At 42.8% G+C, this 16,884-nt stretch overlaps 1 protein-coding gene across 8 annotated transcripts in view; it reads left to right on the forward strand.

Moving 5' to 3' along the window:
- The window catches only part of LOC121552187 (1-phosphatidylinositol 4,5-bisphosphate phosphodiesterase beta-4-like), a 127,701-nt gene that overhangs the window by 43,002 nt on the left and 67,815 nt on the right, over positions 1-16,884 (forward strand). Inside the window, exon 1 of one of the 8 annotated variants that reach the window (XM_045211320.1) lies at positions 8,271-8,346. The exons of the other annotated variants lie outside the window; for them this stretch is intronic. The gene's annotated coding sequence lies outside the window, so the exon portion shown is untranslated. Of the gene's footprint in view, positions 1-8,270; positions 8,347-16,884 lie in introns of those variants that run through there. 8 annotated transcript variants of the gene reach the window in all.

A 16,884-nucleotide genomic window follows, 5' to 3' on the forward strand; every position in this document is an offset into this window, starting at 1 on the left:
CAGACTCAAACGCATGACTGTACTGGAGTACTTAGAAATGCTCACACACACACACCACACGCTGTACTGTACATAATTTGGTGGAGGGTAGTGTATTAAGGGGAGCCCCATCCATTAGATGATGGGTTAAGAACTTTGTTTAACTCTATTTTGTTGGGCTAAAAAAATGAACTGCTATATATACTGTGGCTTGCGAAAGTATTCACCCCCCTTGGCATTTTTCCTATTTTGTTGCCTTACAACCTGGAATTAAAATTGATTTTTTGGGGGTTTGTATCATTTGATTTATACAACATGCCTACCACTTTGAAGATGCAAAATATTTTTTTGGGTGAAACAAACAAGAAATAACACTAAAAAAAAGAAAACTTGAGCGTGCATAACTATTCACCCCCCCAAAGTCAATACTTTGTAGAGACACCTTTTGCAGCAATTACAGCTGCAAGTCTCTTGGGGTATGTCTCTATAAGCTTGGCACATCTATCCAATGGGATTTTTTCCCATTCTTCAAGGCAAAATTGCTCCAGCTCCTTCAAGTTGGATGGGTTACATTTACATTTACATTTTCTGCTGGTTCTGCTGGTGTACAGCAATCTTTAAGTGATACCACATATTCTCAATTTGATTGAGGTCTGGGCTTTGACTAAGCCATTCCAAGACATTTAAATGTTTCCCCTTAAACCACTCGAGTGTTGCTTTAGCAGTATGCTTACGATCATTGTCCTGCTGGAAGGGGAATCTCTGTCCCAGTCTCAAATCTCTGGAAGACTGAAACAGGTTTCCCTCAAGAATTTCCCTGTATTTAGTGCCATCCATCATTCCTTCAATTCTGACCAGTTTCCCAGTCCCTGCCAATGAAAAACATCCCCACAGCATGATGCTGCCACCACCATGCTTCACTGTGGGGATGGTGTTCTCGGGGTGATGAGAGGTGTTGGGTTTGCGCCAGACATTTTTTTGTTCGCCAGCGTTTTCCTTGATGGCCAAAAAGCTCAATTTTAGTCTCATCTGACCAGAGTACCTTCTTCCATATGTTTGGGGAGTCTCCCACATGCCTTTTGGCGAACATCAAACGTGTTTGCTTATTTTTTTCTTTAATCAATGGCTTTTTTCTGGCCACTCTTCCGTAAAGCCCAGCTCTGTGGAGTGTACGGCTTAAAGTGGTCCTATGGACAGATACTCCAATCTCCACTGTGGAGCTTTGCAGCTCCTTCAGGGTTATCTTTTGTCTCTTTGTTGCCTCTCTGATTAATGCCCTCCTTGCCTGGTCCGTGAGTTTTGGTGGGCGGCACTCTCTTGGCAGGTTTCCTTGTGGTGCCATATTCTTTCTATTTTTTTATAATGGATTTAATGGTGCTTCGTGGGATGTTCAAAGTTTATGATATTTTTTTATAACCCAACCCTGATCTGTACTCCACAACGGTGGTGTTGAAGACTCTAGGGCCTTTCAGAACAGGTGTATATATACTGAGATCATGTGACACTTAGATTGCACACAGGTGGACTTTATTTAACTAATTATGTGACTTCTGAAGGTAATTGATTGCACCAGATCTTATTTAGGGGCTTCATAGCAAAGGGGGTGAATACATATGCACGCACCACTTTTCTGTTATTTATTTTTTATACTTTTTTGAAATAAGTTATTTTTTTCATTTCACTTCCCCAATTTGGACTATTTTGTGTATGTCCATTACAAATAAAAATCCATTTAAATTACAGGTTGTACTGCAACAAAATAGGAAAAACGCCAAGGGGGATGAATACTTTTGCAAGGCACTGTAGAACTCAGAGAGAGAGAGTGATAGAGAGACAGAGGATGGGAGGAAGTGTGAGAGAGAGATGTGAAGGTAATGTTCAGCTGCGTCCTTTGTCACCTAAGTCTACTGTCAGATAGCCTTTTATTGGTGTTAGTGTGTGTGTGTTCGTGTGTGTGTGTTCGTGTGTTCAGCACCAGTATGGCCACAATGGTCAGCGTGTGACTGAAAGACTGCAAGTTTCCATCACAAAATTATTGAATCAAACTGCAAGATACTTGGCTATATAAAGAAAAGGTTGAAAGGATAAGACTGAAGTAGCGATACGTTTTTGTGTTGCTCCTGTCTTTTCTAAATGTAACATCTTTCCTATGGGCCTCTGTATCCTCTCTAGATGGAATGGGCCTTGTATAAAGCATCTCATATTAGCTCTGTATCACAGTCCTATTAAGAGCGGGTTAAGTGAGCTATTGCGTTAGATTGATGTCTCTCTCTCTCTCTCTCTCTCTCTCTCTCTCTCTCTCTCTCTCTCTCTCTCTCTCTCTCTCTCTCTCTCTCTCTCTCTCTCTCTCTCTCTCCCTCCTTCTCTCTCTCAATTAAATTAAATTCAAAGGGCTTTATTGGCATGGGAAACATATGTTTACATTGCCAAAGCAAGTGAAATAGATAGTATACAAAACGGAAATTAACAAGAGAAATGAGCAATCAGAAATTAACAGTAAATATTACACTCCCAAAAGTTTTTAAAGAATATAGACATTTAAAATGTTATATTATTGGCTATGTACAGTTTTGTAACATTGTGCAAATAGTTGAACATAAACCTATATTAAACATAAATATAGGTTGTATTTACAATGGTGTTTGTGCTCCATTGGTTGCCCTTTTCTTGTGGCAACAGGTCACAAATATTGCTGCTGTGGTGGCACACTGTGGTATTTCACCTAATAAATATGGGAGTTTATCAAAATTGGATTTGTTTTCAAATTCTTTGTGGGTCTGTGTAATCTGAGGGAATAAGGTGTCTTTAATATGGTCATACATTTGGCAGGAGGTTAAGAAGCTCAGTTTCCACCTCATTTTGTGGGCAGTGGGCACATAGCCTGTCTTCTTTTGAGAGCCTGATCTGCCTATGGTGGCCTCTCTTGGCCGAATAACATTCCAGTTTGCTCTGTTCTTTTGTTAATTCTTTCCAATGTGTCAAGTAATTATCTTTTCGTTTTCCTCCTGATTAGGATGGGTCTAATTGTGTTGCTGTCCTGGGGCTCTGTGGGGTCTGTTTTTGTTTGTGGACCAGCTGGCTGAGGGGACTCTTCTCCAAGTTAATCTCTCTGTTGGTAAGGGTTTTGTTATGGAAGGTTTGAGAATCGCTTCCTTTTAGGTGGTTGTAGAATTTAATTTCTATTTTCTGGATTTTGATCATTAGCGGGAATCGTCCTAATTCTGCTCTGCATGCAATATTTGGTGTTTTACGTTGTACACATAGGATGTTTTAGCAGAATTCTCCATGCAGTCTCAATTTGGTGTTTGTCTCATTTTGTGAATTCTTGGTTGGTGAGTGGACCCCAGACCTCACAACCACAGAGGGCAATGGGTTCTATAACTGATTCAAGTATTTTTAGCCAGATCCTAATTGGTATGTCAAATTTGATGTTCCTTTTGATGGCATAGAAGGCCCTTCTTGCCTTGTCTCTCAGATCGTTAATAGCTTTTTGGAAGTTACCTGTGGTGCTGATGTTTAGGCCGAGGTAGGTATTGTTTTTTGTGTGCTCTTAGGGCAACAGTGTCTAGGTGGAATTTGTATTTGTGGTCCTGGCAACTGGATCTTTTTTTTGTCTTACTGAGATTAACTGTCAAGGTGCTGCTGTAAGCCCTCCTTGGTTGGGGTCAGAAGCACCAGATAATCTGCAAACAGTACAGATTTGACTTCACAGTCTAGTAGGGTGAGGTCAGGTGCTTCAGACTGTTCTAGAGCCCTCGCCAATTCATTTATATAAATGTTGAAGAGGTTGGGGCTCAAGCTGCATCCCTGTCTCACCCCCTGGCCCTGAGGAAATAAAAGTTTTTTGCACACTTTTTGTATGTGTACATGGTTTTTATCATGTTGTATGTCGTCCGTCCGTCCGTCCGTCCGTCCGTCCGTCCATCCGTCCCCCCAACACCGCTTTCCATCACTTTGTATAGCAGACCCTCATGCCAAACTGAGTGAAAAGCTTTTTTTTAAATCAACAAAAACATGAGAAGACTTTGCTTTTGTTTTGTTTTGTTTGTTTGTCAATAAGGGTTTAGGGTGAATACCTGGTCTGTCGTACGGTCATTTGGTAAATTTGCTCAGAACATTCTCTCTCTCTCTCTCTCTCTCTCTCTCTCTCTCTCTCTCTCTCTCTCTCTTGCTCTATCTTCCCTTCTCCCTCTCTCTCTCTCTCTCTCTCTCTCTCTCTCTCTCTCTTCCCTTCTCCCTCTCTCTCTCTCTCTCTCTCTCTCTCCCTCCTCTCTCTCCCTCTCTCTCCTCTCTCTCTCTCTCTCTCTCTCTCTCTCTCTCTCTCTCTATCTCTCTCTCTCTCTCTCTCTCTCTCTCTCTCTCTCTCTCTCTCTCTCTCTCTCTCTCTCTCTCTCTCTCGCTCCTTTCGTCTCTCATTACACGTAGGGAATTCCCTGTGCTTCAGCTCTGTAAATACCACACCAACACACACACGCTCGCTGCAGACTTCCTATATGCTGATAGCCTGGGGGAACCCTCCCCTCTCCTCCCCCCTTCCTCCACTATCAGAGAGGCCTCTGTTAGTGGGAGGTGGAGCTTTAGCCTGCAGACTCAAACGCTTGACTGTACTGGAGCACTTAGAAGTGCTCACACACCACTCTGTACTGTACATAATTTGGTGGAGGGTAGTGTATTAGGGGGAGCCCCATCCATTATGTGATGTGTTAAGAACTTTGTTTAACTCCATTTTGCTGGGCTGAAAATTAACTGCTATATATAGAACTCAGAGAGAGAAAGAGAGAGAGGAGTGAGGGAGGGAGGGAGGGAGATGTGAAGGTAATGTTCGCTATTTGTAGGAGTTCATCTGCTTCCTTTGTCACTTGCGTCTACTGTCAGATAATCTTTTATTGGTCTAAGTGTGTGTGTGTTTGTGTGAGTCACCAGCAGTATGACCATGATGGTCAGCATGTGACTGAAAGACTGTGTTGCTCCTGTGGTTTCTAATGTAATATCTTTCCTATGGGCCTCTGTATCCTCTCTAGATGGAATGGGCCTTGTGTAAAGCGTCTCATATTAGCTCTGTATCACAGTCCTATTAAGAGTGCTGTGTTACACTAGCTCCTTTCTCCAGTCCCCCTTACTGTAAGCCGGAGACCTGAGGGACGCACACACACACACACACACACACACACACACAGAGAGAGAGCCGGAGGGATCAGAGAAACCTCAGATGACACACACACACACACAGAGGAGAGGAGATGAAATGTGGAGTAATTGATGTGAGCTCAGAGGGATGAATTTCCACAGCTCACCTCTTCCTCCTCCCACTCCCTCTTCTTCTCTCCTTCGCTCCCTCACCTCCCTTCTCTTTTGTTTGACTTGATAAGCATCACACGTAGGCCTACCATAGCTCATCTGAGCCTGTTTCTCTCCATATGCCACATGGACCTTAGATCACCCAGACATTGACTTAAGTTAAATTGAGTGTTTTCCACATAATGGTTAAGGATAGGATTTGATCCTAGATCTGTGCCTAGGTGTCTTACAGTAGCAAAACAGGTTGGATAGGTCTCAAAAAACGTGAAGTTGCACTAGGTAAACACGCACGAGCGCACACACAGACACACACACACAGTACACACTGGATCTTCATCCTATAGATAACGTTTGTGTTTGCTCTTCTTTAACTGGATTTAACATACAGAACGCACGCATGCATACACAAACACACCATTGATTTGAGGGTTATTTCAATCATGTGCTATGGGAGCCATAAAACTTGTGTATCCCTCTGCAGGCCTCTCTCCCGTAGTTTCCTGCTGAATTAATGGCCACTTACCGCCTAGGTAAACATGGACATTTTATGGTATCATGTTGCCTGATTTCCAGGGGAATTATTATGATACAGTAGGTAAACATTAACCTCAACCGTAATGTGATTCGGTCTGATCAAATGTATTATAATGTAATTTCACATACTGTATCCGCTGCCCACTTAATCTATCATATCCTTGTTTCTAATGTCTTCTCTATATCACATGCATTATGCTTTTAGATTAGAAAGATTCTTTCGTTTTTGATAGGAACAGAGACAGTGAAAACACTGGCATAGTGAATTATAAAGAGTGAATTATAAAGAGCTGGTGGGAAACAGTGACAGGTGTTTGTTGAAGCTTGACACTTTATAGACAGCATGTTCTTCTGTGTGTCAAATCAAATCAAAGTTTGTAATACATCTTGAAATGTAGGAACGAATCCAATTAACCCAAATAGCACCGTAACAGTAATCCAAATGCAATCCAAGAGCAATGAATTTACACAAGATATACTAAGAATTATATGTACAGCAGTAGATATATTACAGTGAGCAAGAATCCAGTATATAAATAAATATGCGGTGTGTATAAACAGTGTAAGTACAATGCTATGTACAGTAGTAGAAATAACAGAATGAGCTATGTCGAGAATACAGTATTTAAATACACAGTACAAAACCCTATGGCAAAATTGATAGAATTGCAGGAATTCTGGAATTTAGAGTTCGGAATATACAGTGCATTCGGAAAGTATTCAGACCCCTTGACTTTTACCACATTTTGTTACATTACAGCCTCATTCTAAAATGGATTAAATAAAACATTTTCCTCATCAATCTACACACAATACCCCATAATGACAAAGCGAAAACAGGTTTTTAGGGGGAAAACTATTTAATCCATTTTAGAATAAGGCTGTAAAGTAACAAAATGTGGAAAAAGTCAAGGGGTCTGAATAATAATAATAATAATAATAATATGCCATTTAGCAGACCATGGCTCGTGTGGCTGAGGTCCTTGATGATATCCTAGGCCTTCCTGTGACACTACATGATGATAGAAGTGAGTGCTACGGGGCGATAGTCATTTAGTTCAGTTGCCTTCACTTTCTTGGGTACAGGAACAATGGTGGACATCTTGAAGCGAGTTGGGACAACAGACTGGGATAGGGAGAAATGTAATATGTCCGTAAACACTCCAGCAAGCTGGTCTGCACATGCTCTGAAGATGCGTCTGGGCCGGCAGCGTTGTGAAGGTTAACACGCTTGAATGTATTACTCACGTCGGCCATGGAGATCGGGAGCACACAGTCCTTGTGAGCGGCAGGGGCCCACGTCGGTGGCTTGGTGTTGTTTTCTTCAAAGCGGGCGAAGAAGGTGTTTAGCTTCTCGTGTCTGAGCCGTTGACTTGCGACGTCACTTTGTCCCTGTACTGTCATTTTGCCTCTTTGATTGCCTTACGGAGGTCATAGCTGGTCTGTTTGTACATGTCCATGTTCCCAGTCACCTTGCTGTGGTTAAATGTGGTGGTTCGCGATTTCAGTTTTGCGCAATTGCTGCCATCTATCCACGGTTTTTGGTTTGGATAAGTTCTAATCGTCAAAGTAGGAACAACATCCTCTATGCACTTCCTGATGAACCCAGTCACCGAGTCAGTGAGTACGTTTACATGCACACTAATAATTCGATACTAAACTGATTATGGCAGTAGGCTGAGTATGCTTATCTTAATCGGCGTAAGGTCATAATCGAAGTAAGCACACACCGATTAAAACAGCTCGATTTCTGACCAATCTTTCAAATTATTAGGACATGTAAACACCTTAATGGGAGTTGCAGCAGTGTATTTGCAGCGAGCTTCCTTCTTTTGCGCGAGTGAGCTTGGAAAAACGGAAAATATGCATGTTAGAAATAGTTTTCGCATTCAAACTTCATACGTCTGAACTCAGAATCAAATAGGCATCACAAAAATAGCATGGTCGTTGTGGTAGAACGTTTATTTTGATTGGCGTTTTTTTCTGCATTTATCAAAGTCCCATCAGGTATACTGATTTCAGATGTGTCCATGTAAACAGGATTATTAGGGAAATCGTTCTTCTTGCAAAGCATGCAAACGTTTAAATCAAACTATTATATTAATCTGAACATTCACAATAATCCTATTATTGTGTGCATGTAACCATACTCAGTGAATAGGTCAATACTGTTCCCAGAGGCGACCCAAACATTTCCCAGTCCTGCCTGAGCAAAACAGTCTTGAAGCATAGATTCCGATTGGTCAGACCAACATTGAACAGTCCTTACCACGAGTCCTTCCTGCTTAAGTTTCTGCCTATAGGCGGGGAGGAGTGCTTGTGTGTAAATAGAACACACCTCAATTCTCTCTCTCTGTTGGTTTAGTTAAACAGTCTTTCTAGTTTACGACCTCTGCCAAGGGCAACCGCTAACCAGGATACGCATGCACACACACACACACACACACACATACACAAACCTCCCGGGCCAGATCTCAGGGGAACAGTGAGAGAACAGTGAGAGACACAGGAGGGAGCAGGATCCGGATCAAGGAGGTGTGTATGTGCGTGTGTGCATCCATTGTGTCAGTGTAGGCAGGTGGAAGCCCCAGGTGGAAGTTAGAAGAACACTTGGTAATGTTGCCCATGTGTGTATGCGTGTGTGTGTGTGTTGTATCAATGTTTTACTGTGAGCGAAGAGCGAGCAAATCTGTTCTGATTATATTGTAGAATGTTACTGCATAATCCATGCTTGACTATATGTGGTATTGTTGCAGTCAGCTGTACGGCTGTGGGACATGCTACTGCAATGAAATGGGATTGGTTCTCTGTGCAGCCTCGTAAAAGGCATTTTAGCAGAAGAAGAGCTCTGTGACCTGAGATGACTTGGGATACTGGCTGAGTGCACTGCTTTTGACCAGACCTCAGTCAGAGGATGGGATTGGATAGGTAGAACAGATGATTGTATTGAGGCTGTTGTAGAGAGTGGGAGAGCTACTGCAGCACATTGCAGATGTAGCCAGCCAGGAAAACCCTAGAGAGATGGGGTGTGTCACAAATGGCACCCTATTGCCTATATAGCGATCTACTATTTAAGTAGTCCACTGTATAGGGAATAGGGTGCCATTTGTGACGCAGCCACGGTCGTCTGTATGCTGTTGAGAGGATGTCAGGATAGGGTAGTGCAGTGGTATGGGATCCCCGGATCTCTCCTTCTGTAATTGTTCAAGGGAATGTCGCTTCAGCAATCTTGCTTTTTGTGGTTGTGTAGATGGGAGAAAGCAGCATTTTGTATTGTGTGTGTCCGGTTATTCCCAGTGGATGCCCTGTCATCAGCCAGCCTTTATTGCTGTGATCCGCTTTCTCTAAGCTGAGCTTCTGTCAAGCTAGCGGCTCTGTTATTAACGTTGACAAATGTCCGTACGACATAGTTCTCCCTGCTTCGCTCTGCTCTCCAATGGGTTAGGTAGGCTGTTCACATAAAGAGAGAGATGGGGACTATCACAGGCCCAAAGGCCCCCCATCAACATCTTTACCTGTACATCACTGGGGCTGAGCTCCCTGCCATCCAGGACCCCTATACCAGGTGGTGTCAGAGATAATTGTCAAAGACTGTTCTCTCTGCCACCGCACGGCAAGCGGTACCGGAGCACCAAGTCTGGGACCAATAGGCACCTGAACAGCTTCTCCCGCCAAGCCATAAGATTGCTGAACAGTTAATCAAATGGCTACCCTGACTATTTGCATTGATCCCCTTTTTATTTGCACTGACTCTCTTGCACCGGCTCTATGCACACACTCACTTACACTCTAACACACACACACACATACACTAACACACACACACACACATTTTACATTTACATTTTTAGTCATTTAGCAGACGCTCTTATCCAGAGCGACTTACAGGAGCAATTAGGGTTAAGTGCCTTGCTCAAGGGCACATTGACAGATTTTTCACCTAGTCGGCTCGGGGATTAGAACCAGCGACCACTAAGCTACCTGCCGCCCCTACACACATACATACATTAACACACACACACTCACACATAGACACACTTTCACACTCTTCACATACTCTTCTGCTACTCTGTTTATCTATCTTGATTGCCTAGTCACTTTTACCCCTACCTACATGTACATATTACCTCAATTACCTCATCTACCCCTGCATATTAACTCGGTACCAGTACTCCTTGTATATAGTCTTGTTATTATATTGTGTTACTATTTCCTTTTTGCTAATTTTCCTTACTTTTTAACTCTGCATTGTTGGGAAAGGGCTCGTAAGTAAGCATTTCACGGTAAAGTCTACACCTGTTGAATTCGGCGCTTGTGACAAATAAAATGTGATTTGATTTGATTTACCTCTATCGCTTTGTCTTTTTCTCTCTTCCTCTCTCTCTTCCTTTCTCTCTTCCTCTCTCTGATGTACAACATGTATCTGAAAGTGTATTTGAGTGTTGTTCGATGTGCTTTATTGATTCCGATGTAAGACAGTGTCATCCAGCTTGGAGAGGTAGCCTAGTACCTGTGTTATAATATAGGATAGACTATCGTGCTATGCTAATATCCTAGTCATTAATCAAATATTTCCCAAAGAGAAAACATGGTCAGTCAAAGATGTTACCCTAAAAGCTGCAAGCAGTGTTGCCAACTATTTTTCAGTTAGAATCACTATTGGCTGGCTCCTTGATTTGTCTCTAGAAGTCACTAGATTACGTTTTGCCGTTGCCACGACGACATCACAGCACCAATTTGCCTCGCTGCGGCACAACCGCGGTCCCCGACGTAGCGTTTTCGCCCCCTCTCCCGCCACACACCCCCTTCCCTTGTGCTTCTCTGCCTGTGTGTGCCCCGTTGCTGTGACTTCTGATGCAAATACAGCTTCTCCCACTCTCGTTTGCAGCAGAATTGTGCTTTGAAAGACTGGTCATGGCTCACATCAACAGCATAATCCCAGAAACCCTAGACCCACTCCAATTTGCATACCGCCCCAACAGATCCACAGATGATGCAATCTCTATCGCACTCCACACTGCCCTTTCCCACCTGGACAAGAGGAACACCTACGTGAGAATGCTATTCATTGACTACAGCTCAGCATTCAACACCATAGTGCCCTCAAAGCTCATCACTAAGCTAAGGATCCTGGGACTAAACACCTCCCTCTGCAACTGGATCCTGGACTTCCTGACGGGCCGCCCCAGGTGGTAAGGGTAGGTAACAACACATCTGCCACACTGATCCTCAACACGGGGGCCCCTCAGGGGTGCGTGCTCAGTCCCCTCCTGTACTCTCTGTTCACCCATGACTGCATGGCCAGGCACGACTCCAACACCATCATTAAGTTTGCCGACGACACAACAGTGGTAGGCCTGATCACCGACAACGATGAGACAGCCTAGGGAGGAGGTCAGAGATCTGGCCGTGTGGTGCCAGGACAACAACCTCTCCCTCAACGTGACCAAGACAAAGGAGATGATTGTGGACTACAGGAAAAAAAAAGAGGACTGAGCACGCCCCCATTCTCATCGACGGGGCTGTAGTGGAACAGGTTGAGAGCTTCAAGTTCCTTGGTGTCCACATCACCAACGAACTATCATGGTCCAAACACACCAAGACAGTCGTGAAGAGGGCACGACAAAGCCTATTCCCCCTCAGGAGACTAAAAAGATTTGGCATGGGTCCTCAGATCCTCAAAAATTCTACAGCTGCACCATCGAGAGCATCCTGACTGGTTGCATCACCGCCTGGTATGGCAACTGCTTGGCCTCTGACCGCAAGGCACTACAGAGGGTAGTGCGTACGGCCCAGTACATCACAGGGGCAAAGCTCCCTGCCATCCAGGACCTCTATACCAGGCGGTGTCAGAGGAAGGCCCTCAAAATTGTCAAAGACTCCAGTCACCCTAGTCATAGACTGTTCTCTCTGCTACCGCACGGCAAGCGGTACCGAGTGCCAAGTCTAGGTCCAAAGACTTCTCAACAGCTTCTACCCCCAAGCCATAAGACTCCTGAACAGCTAATCATGGCTACCCGGACTATTTGCACTGCCCCCCCACCCCCATACTTTTTACGCTGCTGCTACTCTGTTAAGTATTTATGCATAGTCACTTTAACTCTACCCACATGTACATATTACCTCAACTACCTCAACTAGCCGGTGCCCCCGCACATTGACTATGCAAGCGGTACCCCCTGTATATATAGCCTCCCTACTGTCACTTTATTCTATTGTATATATAGCCTCCCTACTGTCACTTTATTTTTACTTCTGCTCTTTTTTCTCAACACTTTTTTGTTGTTGTTTTATTCTTACTTTTTTGTTTAAAATAAATGCACTGTTGGTTAAGGGCTGTAAGTAAGCATTTCACTGTAATGTCTGCACCTGTTGTATTCGGCGCATGTGACCAATAAAATTTGATTTGATTTGAATTGAGTGGGAAAAGTCGCTAAATGCTATCAAAACCATAGAAACTCTCGGTGTCAAAACTCTGCAAAGGCAGCCTGAAAAGTAGCTGAATTTGTCGCTAGCCTCTTTTACCAATAAAAGTCACTGGAGCCTCCATGCAAAAAAATATTTGAAACTGCAGTAAAAGTGCAGTAACTGCAGTCGACTGGTATTTTGGACGCAGTGATTGCAGAAAAACTGCAGTGTACTCCAGTTGAACTGCAGTTATACTGCAAAATTACTGCAGTAAAATAACTGTTATTTTGGACACAGTATTTGCAGCCTACTGCAGTTATACTGCATTCTAACTACAGTTATACTACAGTGTACTGCAGTTATACTGCACTCTGACTGCAATCTTTTTTCGTAAGGGAGGGGTCTGAAAACTCGCTATATATAGCGACAAAGTCATTAAATTGGCAACACTGGCTGCAAGCTCCTTTCAAAGAAAATAGTCCCCTATTAGGTGTTCTTCTATGACTCTTCGGTTGCTAAGGCTGCTCTTGTGTTGGTATTTGGGTACTGACAGATTATACCCATTTGAAGTATTATCACATTGTCTTTTAGAGCATGGTTCCAGTAACTATGGTGGTGGATGTGTAACCAGGCCAGCACAGTATAGCTCAGCTTGTCTCAGTAGTATGGAAAGGGTAATTTTGCGACAACTGATGATTTAACCAGCAGTTTACTTTTGATCAGAGGTGCATGTAGGGTATAATAGGTAATAGCTGTTGATTGATTTACTGCTGTTTGGGATTGGCCTGCCCCTGAGCACTAATGCATCATCTTAAATGCTGATTGTTGCTGTTGACTCTAGCATTACCTTTTAATTATTTACCACCAATTGTTGTTTGACCTTGCCAGTGTCTATGCATTCTGATTGGTTACTGGGTTATTTAAATTATCCAATCATGTCTGTAGGTTGTTCAATTGACAGGCTGTGAAAAGTGGTCCAGACACATGAGTTTGAACGTGAGTTATTGACATGACTTATTGTTATAGACATTATAGATCTACTGTACATAAAGACGATAAGCAGACACAGGATAGGGTCAGAGATCAGGGGTCAGGTTATTAGAGGGTTAAGGATCAGGATCAGGAGGGGTCACAGTTCTCATTGTGGTGAGGAATCAGACCTGGGTTCATATACTATTAGAAATATTTCAAATACTTTTGAGTTCTTTCTTTAGCCTGCCTGGAGTGCCAGATAGGCTAGGTTTGCACTTTTGTGACTGTTATATTTGTCCATTGCGCCTGGCAAGCTCAATAAAGCCCAGCTGAAGAATGTGAAATGATTTCAAATAGTATTTGAACCTCGGTCTGGTTGTAATCAGACTTAAACCTCCAGTGATGGATTGGGACTGTCAGAACCTAGTTAGAGCTATACTCAAGGCTTTTATCCTCCATATTAAACGACCTTGTTTACTTTCGATCTCCTTCGATCTCCTCTCAAATGCTATTTTTGTTACTTCTGTTCTTCATGGCTTTGTCTCGTCTATTCTCATCTTTTATTCAAGGGCATCAACACCACCTTCATTCGTTTTGCAGTTTCCCAAAATGCCACTGAATGCTTTTTGATTATAAAACACCCTTTAATCTTTTTCTGGTACCTTGTGTCCTCACATTGTGATTGGCTGCAAATTGACCATTAGGCTAAGTAAAGGTGCAGAATAAAACATCAGAGTGAAAAAAGAGTCACTCCACATAACGCAATCAGATGTCATTTTTGTGTTTCGATTTGCTTTCAGTCAATGATGACCTTGGTCCGACTCTGATTGAAGAGTGCTGAGGCTCCGTCTTCACCTTGTGTCTCCTGAACAGTTTGAAGGCGTTAGTTAGGTTATTATCTTTTAGTTGGGTCAGGCAGGTATGAGGTTTCCCTAACCTCATGTCCCAATGCCACCTCTATGTGCCAGCTGTACCCGTGCCACCTCTGTGTAGGAGCGCTCCTCACCAGTTAGGTCAGGCTGGAGTGTGGTATCCCCATAGCCGTCCTCGTGCCATTCTAACCTCTAGGATATCTTCCGTCCTAGGTAGCCCTGTGTGTTGGTTTAGATAATCCCGCCTAGTTTCCATGTCCCCGTTCCACCCCAGTGCTGCAGCGCCCCATTGGCTCATCACCGGGCAGTTAATTTGGGTTTATGAGGTGAGGGAGTGTTCCGCTGGGTGTTACCCTAGCAGCCATTTTAGACTGTGCCTAGTGACAGGGGAGCCCCCAGCCTGTGGGACAGGGAGTTATCTAACGTAATTATCTCACTGTCAAGAGTTCACCAAGCAGGGGTCGCCAGGGGTTGGCACTGCCAGGGCGCTCTGTTCTGCAGCTCACGTGTTTAGGAGGTGAATTGTTGTTATAGAGTAAAGGATGTTGGTTTAGAATAGTCAGTGGTTGACTAACTGATGCAGAGAACAGGCATCTCTCATTTTCTGCTATTTGAGTACCAGTACTTTAGAAAAATAAATAAATACACAACAGTCATATTAAAGTGAATACCAGCACCTTTTTAATTAACTTCACCCAATAAATAGTCTAGAGTATAGCTAGCATTAACAAGGATGGTTATGCAGAAAGCCCAGCCACAACATTGGATATTTAGTCTTATTTTTATAGTCTTGGTGTATTTTCAATGGAATATTCAGTATTTTTCAGTCTTTTCTGGTAGATATTCAGCAGGCTATTTTCCTTGATTAAATATTCAGTCTTGGCTCTGAGTGTTGTTCTTGGCTGTGCGCCTGGCCTGAAGCCTCAGATCTCAACTGGAAGTGTGCATCTGTCAATATAGTCCCCCGGTAGGATGTGTGCGTCTGTCAATATGGTCCCCTGGTAAGACATCACAGATGGTAGAGGGATGTGTTTGATGGGCCTGGCCCACCTTCTGTCTCTCTCTCTCTCTCTCTCTCCCCCTTTCTCGCCTTCTACGTCTCTCCATCTCTCCTGCTGTGAGTACTAGTAGACATGGTTGTTCCTCCTACTACACTAATAAAGTGTGATCAGTGTTAGTACATCAGTTGGGGTCTCTATAAGCTACAATATGAGGTCCTAAACCTAGCATGAAAATGCATCCTTGTAGCTGTGTGGGCTAATATACTCAAAATGTTTGCAATGGGGTAAGTTGAGGGAATGGCCACTCATACCCCATACAAATGATGATTACATTTGGTCAGTTTTTTGCATAATATGCATATGAACTCAAGACACTGTTTTTTTTATTGTTACATAGGAGACATCATCATACCCTGTGTATACAAAAGTAAAACAATCAGCTCCCCTTGAAGTTCTTGAGAGAGCAGCCAAGGAAGTGAGAGAAGGGAAAAAGTCAATTTGAAGGGAAGAAGTCCAGCAGCAAGAGATTAAAATATAGACTGAACGACACTGAAAAAGAGAGGCTATGATAGAGTAGCAGAGGCACACAAGGTCTTATCTGATGACACGGAGTCTGAGCTTGCTAAACATCAAGAATCTCACGGACCAGTTTCATGGGCTTAGTAGCCTCAAATGCAGAGAACTTGCCTACGAATTGGCTCAATGAAACAACATCCCTGCCCCAAACAACTGGTAAAGAAGGGTAAGTGATATTGAACAGAGAGATCTGTATCTTAATGTAGGCATACATTTAAGATATACAAAATACCACACCTCCATTCCATGAATTAAACTTTGACCTAAAGTGCCTTCAGAAAGTGCCACACCCCTTGACTTTTTCCACATGTTGTTGTGTTACAGCCTGAATTTAAAATTGATTATATTGAGATGTTGTGTCACTGGCCTACACACAATACCCCATAATTTCAAAGTGGAATTATGATTTTAGAATGTTTTACAAATTAATTAAAAATGAAAAGCTGAAATGTATTAAAGCTTAAATAAGTTCTGGAGTAAAAATGTGCTTAACAAGTCACATAATAAGTTGCATGCACTCACTCTGTGTGCAATAATAGTGTTTAACATGATTTTTGAATGACTACTTCATCTCTGCACCCCACACATACAATTATCTGTAAGGTCCTTCAGTCGAGCAGTGAATTTCAAACACAGATTCAACCACAAAGACCAGTGAGGTTTTCCAATGCCTTGCAAAGAAGGGCACCTACTGGTAGATGGGTAAAAAAAAAAGCAGATGTTGAATATCCCTTTGAGCATGGTGAAGTTATTAATTTCACTTTGAATGGTGTATCAATACACCCAGTCGCTAGAAAGATACAGGCATCCTTCCTAACTCAGTTGCCAGAGAAGAAGGAAAATGCTCAGGGATTTCACCAAGAGGCCAGTGGTGACTTTAAAACAGTTACAGAGTTGAATGGCTGTCATATGAGAAAACTGAGGATGGATCAACAACATTGTAGTTACCAAAAAATAACCTAATTGACAGAGTGAAAAGAAGGAAGCCTGTACAGATTAAAAATATTCCAATGCATGCATCCTGTTTGGAACAATGCACTAAAGTAATACAGCAAAAAATTTGGCAAGGCAGTTAACTTTTTGTCCTGAATACAAAGTGTTATGTTTGGGGCAAATCCAATACAACACATTACTGAGTACCACTCTCCATATTTTCAAGCATAGTGGTGGCTGCATCATGTTATGGGTATGCTTGTAATCGTTAAGGACTGGGGAGTTTTTCAGGATAAAAAATAAACGGCATG

This window comes from Coregonus clupeaformis, chromosome 36, assembly GCF_020615455.1.
Source record: "Coregonus clupeaformis isolate EN_2021a chromosome 36, ASM2061545v1, whole genome shotgun sequence".
NCBI classification, from domain to species: domain Eukaryota; kingdom Metazoa; phylum Chordata; class Actinopteri; order Salmoniformes; family Salmonidae; genus Coregonus; species Coregonus clupeaformis.